The sequence below is a fragment of the Daphnia pulicaria genome, unplaced genomic scaffold (genome assembly GCF_021234035.1).
Source record: "Daphnia pulicaria isolate SC F1-1A unplaced genomic scaffold, SC_F0-13Bv2 h1tg000221l, whole genome shotgun sequence".
In the NCBI taxonomy this organism is placed as follows: Eukaryota; Metazoa; Arthropoda; class Branchiopoda; order Diplostraca; family Daphniidae; genus Daphnia; species Daphnia pulicaria.
The window spans coordinates 17,501-25,862 of NW_025804898.1; the positions used below are offsets into that span (position 1 = coordinate 17,501).

Below are 8,362 nucleotides of genomic sequence, written 5' to 3' on the forward strand. Positions count from 1 at the left end.
TTCATTTCCACCGTAGCTGAGCTCCTTTCCGCCCGCCACTTCACATGATTTTAGTTTCGATTCCGTTCGATCGCGCTTGCACTGTCTTTGTTTTTTTTTCACTGCTTGGATCGCGGCTTTGCTCTAACCAGTTTAGCCCCATGCGATCAAAAAGTCTTAAAAAAAAAAACCGTTGAACGGAGACGAACTCGATGAGCTGTCGGTGTGTGAAATATCATTCCTTCGGTAAAACCGTTTTCGAAATTTCCGATGGTCGGTATATGTAAAAATATATCCGAACCGCGATGTGGACGGGAATTCAAACGCCCGCTTCACCGATTGGTGCGACAGCTGAGAAGCTCGTCACTCGATCCAACGACTCTTGGTCGAAAAGTTCAGAAGAGGTGCGCGCGTCAAACATTTTTTTGGTTTCGGACGTTTCGTTTCTTCGGCACGTGTGGTTTGTCTGTGGCCGTCTGTGAGAGAAATCGGACGCTTGTTCTTTGTTATTTTACCGTAACAAGACAAGACGGGAAAGATTCTTTCTTCCAAACTTACGGCATCATAACCATCAGCGTTTACCGTCAGCGACGATACGGAAGAGAAAAGAAAATGGTGCGCGTCTTTTCACTTTTTGACACCGTATCAAAAAAAATTACCGTTCAGGCGGAAATGTGTGTGTGTGTGTGTGAGCCGAGAGATAAAAAATAAAAAAGCCACCAAACAGAACGCTTTCAAATTATTTCGTGCGGCGTGCGCATATTTCACATTTTGCCGTTTGACGGAAGCTCGTTGTGTGGAACACAGAAGTGGAGATGGACGGAGTTGAAGGGGGGCGAAGACGGCCCGGTCGGACAAAGTCAAGAGATTGAAATATACGAGAGAATTGGGTGGAAGTGATGGCAAATCTATAAAATTCAAAAATCGGATGAGATGCGAGGACCGCAAAATGTGGCGTCGACTCTGACTCTCTTTTACTACGAACTTCCCTTCGACGGAAGATATCGAGAGCTGAGCTGAGCGCCCGCTGAGTATGGCCGGCGTAATTACAAACGAGTTACGGTTGGAGCTATATCGATTGTACGTATCCCGAACGTTCATCGAACAAGCCAGATCAACTCGGCGCCCGGTAAGATGTACGCTCAGTTATGGCCATGACACACGAAGGGAGAATTCAAACGGCTGTGAGTGTACGGCCCGCCCGGAGTTGTGTGTAGGCAGTGACCTCTCAAGAAAAAACGTAAAAAAATTTTTTTTGACAGTCACCGGTCTGCGACAAGTAATCAGTACGAAACTTGGGTGCAATGCAAAAAACATTTTGAGAATCCTTGCTTGACAACAACGAATCTAACACGATAAAAAAACGATCCCCATCGGTGTACCGCTTGCTTTTCTCGCGCTTCGGCGCAGAATCGCTTATTCAGCTGCCCTTCGGAATATGTTCGTTTCGTGCATACTTGATCTCGGTCATTCTTCGGTGAACTCTTAAAGAATTGCGCACTTTTATAGGGGTAGTCTGGTTGCTTGTCTCGACTTGAAATGATTTGTTTTTTTCCGCCCATGACTTTCTATACGATGCCTCTATGCTGGCCTCTGACCGCGGTTGTTCCGAGTTTTCTCTTTCTCTTCGAAAGTCTTTGCGGAAAATTCTGCCTCGTGTGACCGTTGAGCGGTGAGGTGTGTGTGTGTGTGTGTGTCGTGCGGGGTGATGCGAGAGTGTGCCTCGGCGGTGGAAAAATAAAAATAAAACTCTGAGCCCACAAAAATTTAAAAGATGTATGCTTGTCAGCTTAGTAAAGCAGGCTTGACTTATGAGCATACAGCACGCCACATATGACCGTCGAAAACCGTAATACGGGAAAAAAAGTTGATGAATATATCAAGACCGGTCGAATGAATCCGATTCACTTTGGGCTCATAGACCGTTGAATGGTCTTTGACTTTGGAAATTGAAATGAAAAAAATCCAACAAACGGATCGGATCGGTGTTTCTCTTCACTGGGACTCGCTGTGACACGCCAGGCGTTGCGATCAAAAATTTTAGTTTCCGAAGAAAAAGAAAAAAAACGAAAAACGTGTTGATTTGGTGTGTGTTTGGTGATGCGTGGGCGAAATAAAAACCCGCAACTCGCCGGATGCATATCAAACAAACATACACGAAATACCTGGTTGATCCTGCCAGTAGCATATGCTTGTCTCAAAGATTAAGCCATGCATGTCTAAGTACAAGCCGCTAGACGGCGAAACCGCGAATGGCTCAATAAATCAGTTATGGTTCCTTAGATCCACTCCATCCTACTTGGATAACTGTGGTAATTCTAGAGCTAATACATGCACTCGAGCCTCGACTGCGGGCTTTCGGGCTCGCAGAAGAGGTGCTTTTATTAGATCAAAACCAGTCGGGGCCGGGCTTTCGGGCTCGCGCACCGTACCAATTTTGGTGACTCTGGATAACTTCACGCCGATCGCACGGCCTTCGCGCCGGCGACGTATCTTTCAAATGTCTGCCTTATCAACTGTCGATGGTAGGTTACGCGCCTACCATGGTTGCAACGGGTAACGGGGAATCGGGGTTCGATTCCGGAGAGGGAGCCTGAGAAACGGCTACCACATCCAAGGAAGGCAGCAGGCGCGCAAATTACCCACTCCCGGCACGGGGAGGTAGTGACGAAAAATAACGATACGGGACTCTTCCGAGGCCCCGTGATTGGAATGAGTACACTTTAAATCCTTTAACGAGGAACCATTGGAGGGCAAGTCTGGTGCCAGCAGCCGCGGTAACTCCAGCTCCAATAGCGTATATTAAAGTTGTTGCGGTTAAAAAGCTCGTAGTCGGATGTCTGTCTTCGGCCGGGCGGCGCCGCTCTGAATCAAGGGTGTTGCGTTTCACGCTCTGGGAGCCCGGGTGTCAAAGCCCGACTCTCTTCACGGTCGGACAACATCGCCGGAGTGGTGGTCGGTGCGTCGTTGTTGTATCTGCGGCCAGAGTTGGAAAGTTCTTTCGGGTTCTTTTTTAAATTTTGGTCGTAGTTGACTCGATTCGCTCCACCCAGTCAATCGTTCGGGGTGCCCTTCACCGGGTGTCTCGGGCGGCCGGCAACGTTTACTTTGAACAAATTAGAGTGCTCAAAGCAGGTGTATCCCAACGCCTGAATATCGCAGCATGGAATGATGGAATAGGACCTCGGTCCGATTTTGCTGGTCTTTTACTTTTGGACCCGAGGTAATGGTCAATAGAGACGGACGGGGGCATTCGTACTGCGGCGACAGAGGTGAAATTCTTGGACCGCCGCAAGACGAACAACAGCGAAGGCATTTGCCAAGAATGTTTTCCTTGATCAAGAACGAAAGTTAGAGGTTCGAAGGCGATCAGATACCGCCCTAGTTCTAACCATAAACGATGCCAACCAGCAATCCGTCGGAGTTACTCCAATGACTCGACGGGCAGCTTCCGGGAAACCAAAGTCTTTGGGTTCCGGGGGAAGTATGGTTGCAAAGCTGAAACTTAAAGGAATTGACGGAAGGGCACCACCAGGAGTGGAGCCTGCGGCTTAATTTGACTCAACACGGGAAACCTCACCAGGCCCGGACACTGGAAGGATTGACAGATTGAGAGCTCTTTCTTGATTCGGTGGGTGGTGGTGCATGGCCGTTCTTAGTTGGTGGAGCGATTTGTCTGGTTAATTCCGATAACGAACGAGACTCTAGCCTGCTAAATAGGTGACGGGTTTTATCAATTGAAACCGAAGGGAGTACGGAGGCGTCGGGATCAGGTGGCGGCGATTCGGGTCTCGGTGGGACTGGTTCCTTTAGTGAGGCAATCTCTCGGCTTGGTTTCGTTGTGCTTTGTTCGTCGGGTGTACGGCCTTCACGGGTTGGTTGCCTGGCGGATGAGGTATGGCGGGGCTTTGTCGGGAATGTCTCGCGGGGGCTGGCTCTATTGTTATTCGGTCGTCGTCATCCCCGGCGATACCTTCTGCTCTCGCGTCCGTCACGCAGTCTTCTTAGAGGGACAAGCGGCGTCCAGCCGCGTGACAGTGAGCAATAACAGGTCTGTGATGCCCTTAGATGTCCTGGGCCGCACGCGCGCTACACTGAAGGAATCAGCGTGTTTCACTCTCCCTGTCCGAAAGGACCGGGTAACCGCTGAACCTCCTTCGTGGTTGGGATTGGGGACTGCAATGATCCCCATGAACCAGGAATCCCTAGTAGGCGCGGGTCACTAGCCCGCGTCGATTACGTCCCTGCCCTTTGTACACACCGCCCGTCGCTACTACCGATTGAATGATTTAGTGAGGCCTTCGGACGGGCTTGTCGGGGTGCCGTCGAGTGGGGAGCAATCTCTGCCCGTGCGGTGCCTACCAACGGCGAGACTGAAAGATGGTCGAACTTGATCCTTTAGAGGAAGTAAAAGTCGTAACAAGGTTTCCGTAGGTGAACCTGCGGAAGGATCATAAACGAACAAGACAAATGTTTTGCGCATATGGCTTTGGTTGAGCACGAAACAACTAAAAGTTGCAAAACAAAAAAAACCCCATCAAAAGTCTTTCGGCGTAAGACATCGTATGAACTATGTGTGGGTTGACGGAAGAAAATCATTTATTTTGAACGGGTATCAGGCGCTCTGATGCGCGGTGGTTTAAAGCGGATTCGCCTTTTCAAATTGATTTTTCTTTCCTCTCGGCTCAAAAAAAAACACAAAGTCTTTCGATTTGGTCTATGGCCGTGAGCAAATTCTTCCTGCTTCGATGGTGAATGTCTCTATAGATTCATTCGACCTTTAGCGGCGCTCACAGTGTTGACGTTAGTAGAGTGAAGAATACGATAGCCCGCCTGGGCCGCGAGTACCGAAGGAACAATAAAGGAGATTTTATAAAGTCTTAGTCCCTAAATCAAACACTTTGAAAAATAAAAACTCGGTGGATGGAGAGTCGGAAAAAAAAAAAAAAAACATCAAGATTTTGAACGGGTATCAGGCGCTCTGATGCGCGGTGGTTTAAAGCGGATACGCCCAATCGAAATTGTTTTTTTTTTGTTTCTCTCTTCGTCTTCGGGATTTTTTGATTCTCGGTGGGGGACGAAAGTGTGAGACTTTACTCTGGACGTTCTTTTCGGGCGTAGATACTCGTGGTTGCGTGCGTGTGCGTCGTATAGACTAACACTCCAAAGCCCGACACTATGCCGTTGAAAACCGAATGTTTTTTAAGCTTGCCCTTCGCCCTCTCGATGAAGTAGGAAGAATTCAAAATCACAATAACACACTAAACCCAAATTCTAGTACGAGTGTTTATCGGAACATTTTCTTTCTGGCTTTCTTTCTCCGCCCTCGCATTCATTTGCTTGGGCGGGTTGGAGAAAAAGAGAGAAGAAAACGAATATGTCGTTTTATATACGACCCTGAACGGTGGATCACTAGGCTCGTGGATCGATGAAGAGCGCAGCAAAGTGCGCTAATCCATGCGAACTGCAGAACACATGGAGCATCGAAATCTTGAACGTAAATGGCGGCCCAGCTTCTCGCTCGGGCCACATCTGACTGAGGGTCGGTCGAATGATGAACGAACAGAGATTTTTTCAGTCTTGGTTTTGCATGTTGGGTCGCGGCGAGATTTATTTTTCACCCGGCCTGACCGCATAAAAGCTCCCGAATCTCTAACGTCTGGGTGCCGCGCGACTTAAGTGTCCGCGATGCCTCAAATACAAAAAAGGGGGAAAAATAAAAGAAGGTTCGCCCTGTTTTGTTTTTTTCCTCTCTATTCAAAAGAAACCTTTTTCGATGGCAAAACAGATGGGAAATTTTTGAGCCAACTCAAAAAAAAATTTTAGAAATAAACACATCTTCTCGAACAAGGTGTCGGCTGCGTGTGCGCGATATACCGCTTCAACGCGAGTTTAGTTGTGTGTGTGCGCCGGGCGTGTCGAAGTGTCGACCACCGCGAATTATCACTCACTCTAACCGCTCGTTATGCAAGCTTGGTTCGCGCACGACGCGTTGTTTCAATACAAAAAGCCGCAGGACGCCCTGTCACTTTTCGTAAATTAATTTTTGCGAATAACGAGAGACTCGCTTTATTTCGAAAAAAAAAAATTTGAACCGGCAATTATTCAATCTTTCCCGGCTTTAAAACGCCAAAGTCTGCCGAGCTAGATAAAGTGTTGTCTCCTTTTGAAAACAAACAATTCATTCTGACCTCAGTTTAGATGAGACTACCCGCTGAACTTAAGCATATCAGTAAGCGGAGGAAAAGAAACTAACAAGGATTCCCTTAGTAGCGGCGAGCGAACAGGGATGAGCCCAGCACCGAACCTCGCGCCCGGTTGAGCGGGTGCCGAGGAATGTGGTGTTCGGGAGGATCGTGCGCGTCTGTCCGGTATCTATCGTCCAAGTCTCCATGAACGGGGCGAGCAACCCACAGAGGGTGTCAGGCCCGTAGATAAGACGAGCCGAGACCGTGCATCGGATCCCTTCCCAAGAGTCGGGTTGCTTGAGCGTGCAGCCCTAAGCGGGAGGTAAACTCCTTCTAAGGCTAAATATCGCCACGAGACCGATAGCGAACAAGTACCGCGAGGGAAAGTTGAAAAGAACTTTGAAGAGAGAGTTCAAGAGTGCGTGAAACCGTTCAGGGGGTTAAACGGGTGGGCCCTCGAAGGTCGAACAAGTCCCCGCTCCCGGCACTTGGTTGTATGCCCTTAACGCTGCATGGAGACTGCCTGAATTGGCGGCTCTCTTGCATAAGTCGTTCTGCGATCGCAATAGCCACGCCAAGGTCCGCAAGTGGGGGGCCTAGTAGGACTCCGCGACCGACTGGGTGTCTGTTACACGGGGCGTCCGTTAGCGAGTTTCGTGGTTACCTTCGCGGGTGCCGCGATGACGAGCGCGGCGTTTCCCAACAGTACTGCCCGGTCGTGACCTGTCTCCTCCCGGGAGGTGTCGTAGCTTTTTTTTGTAAAAGAGAAAAAGTTGCGGTGCTCAACCTGTGGAGGCCCAGAGCGGAGAGTAGAAGTCGGGTCCCACCCGACCCGTCTTGAAACACGGACCAAGGAGTCTAACATGTGCGCAAGTCGTCGAGAAATTATCAAACTAAACTCGCGAGGCGCAATGAAAGTGAAGCGGCCCCGATGAGGGTGCATCCGCGAGGGGTGATCCCGTCTCGAACAGAGCGGGCGCAACCCCAGGGCGTCCGAATGCTCGCGAGATCTTTCCCCCTTAAAAGGGTTTGGTCGAGTCGGCCGGACGAACCCAGAGCGCACACGTTGGGACCCGAAAGATGGTGACCTATGCCTGGCCAGGACGAAGCCAGGGGAAACCCTGGTGGAGGTCCGCAGCGATTCTGACGTGCAAATCGATCGTCGGAGTTGGGTATAGGGGCGAAAGACTAATCGAACCATCTAGTAGCTGGTTCCCCCCGAAGTTTCCCTCAGGATAGCTGGTGCTCGCAAAGAGAACAAACGGAGTTTCATCCGGTAAAGCGAATGATTAGAGGCCTTGGGGTCGAAACGACCTCAACCTATTCTCAAACTTTCAATGGGTGAGAAGCCCGGCCTTTTTCCTTGATTGAGGCCGCGGCAATTGATTTGAATCTGAGCGCCCAGTGGGCCATTTTTGGTAAGCAGAACTGGCGCTGTGGGATGAACCAAACGCCCGGTTAAGGCGCCTAAACGACGCACATTTCGGATCCCACGAAAAGGAGTTGGTTGCTAAAGACAGCAGGACGGTGGCCATGGAGGTCGGAATCCGCTCAGGAGTGTGTAACAACTCACCTGCCGAAGCAACTAGCCCTTAAAATGGGAGGCGCTATAGCGTCGTGCCTATACCGGGCCGTCGGTCGGCAGAGCGAATAACGTCCGTGTCAGCTCGAAGAGAGCGACGGCGCTGAGGCCCCGACGAGTAGGGGGGTCGCGACGGTGAGCGTAGAAGGGTTGTGGGCGTGAGCCTGCCCGGAGCCGCCGTCGGTGCAGATCTTGGTGGTAGTAGCAAATACTCCAGAGGGATCCTGGAGGACTGACGCGGAGAAGGGTTTCATGTGAACAGTGGTTGGACATGAGTCAGTCGATCCTAAGCCGCAGGCGAAAGCCGACCTAGTGACGGGCGTGATGTGTTGCATCTATCGTATGAGTAGCGGGCGTGGTTGTGGTTGAGTCGTGTGTCGGTGATTCTTCTGTGGTGTGCGCGAAGAGAAAAAATCTAAAGTTGCGGGGTCAAAGAAAACACATGAATAAGAAAGCTTGTGAGAATGATAGAAGGTTAAAGAAGTGTCTTTTTCCTTTTTTTGATTTCTCTTAGCCGGTATTTGATTGTTTTTCTCCCGTCTCTTTTATTTTCCTAGTACCGTTCATCGCGTTATGGCATCGCATGCTTCTTTCGCAGCGCCTTCGAAAATAT

At 49.9% G+C, this 8,362-nt stretch overlaps 2 non-coding genes across 2 annotated transcripts; both read left to right on the forward strand.

The window, feature by feature from the left end:
* Positions 1 to 2,141: 2,141 nt before the first annotated feature.
* LOC124319936 lies at positions 2,142 to 4,436 on the forward strand. Its single transcript, XR_006913630.1, has one exon. It is a non-coding gene; the product is annotated as a small subunit ribosomal RNA (ribosomal RNA).
* A 936-nt stretch (positions 4,437 to 5,372) lies between these two features.
* On the forward strand, positions 5,373 to 5,525 carry LOC124319935. Its single transcript, XR_006913628.1, has one exon. It is a non-coding gene; the product is annotated as a 5.8S ribosomal RNA (ribosomal RNA).
* The last annotated feature ends 2,837 nt before the right edge of the window (positions 5,526 to 8,362 follow it).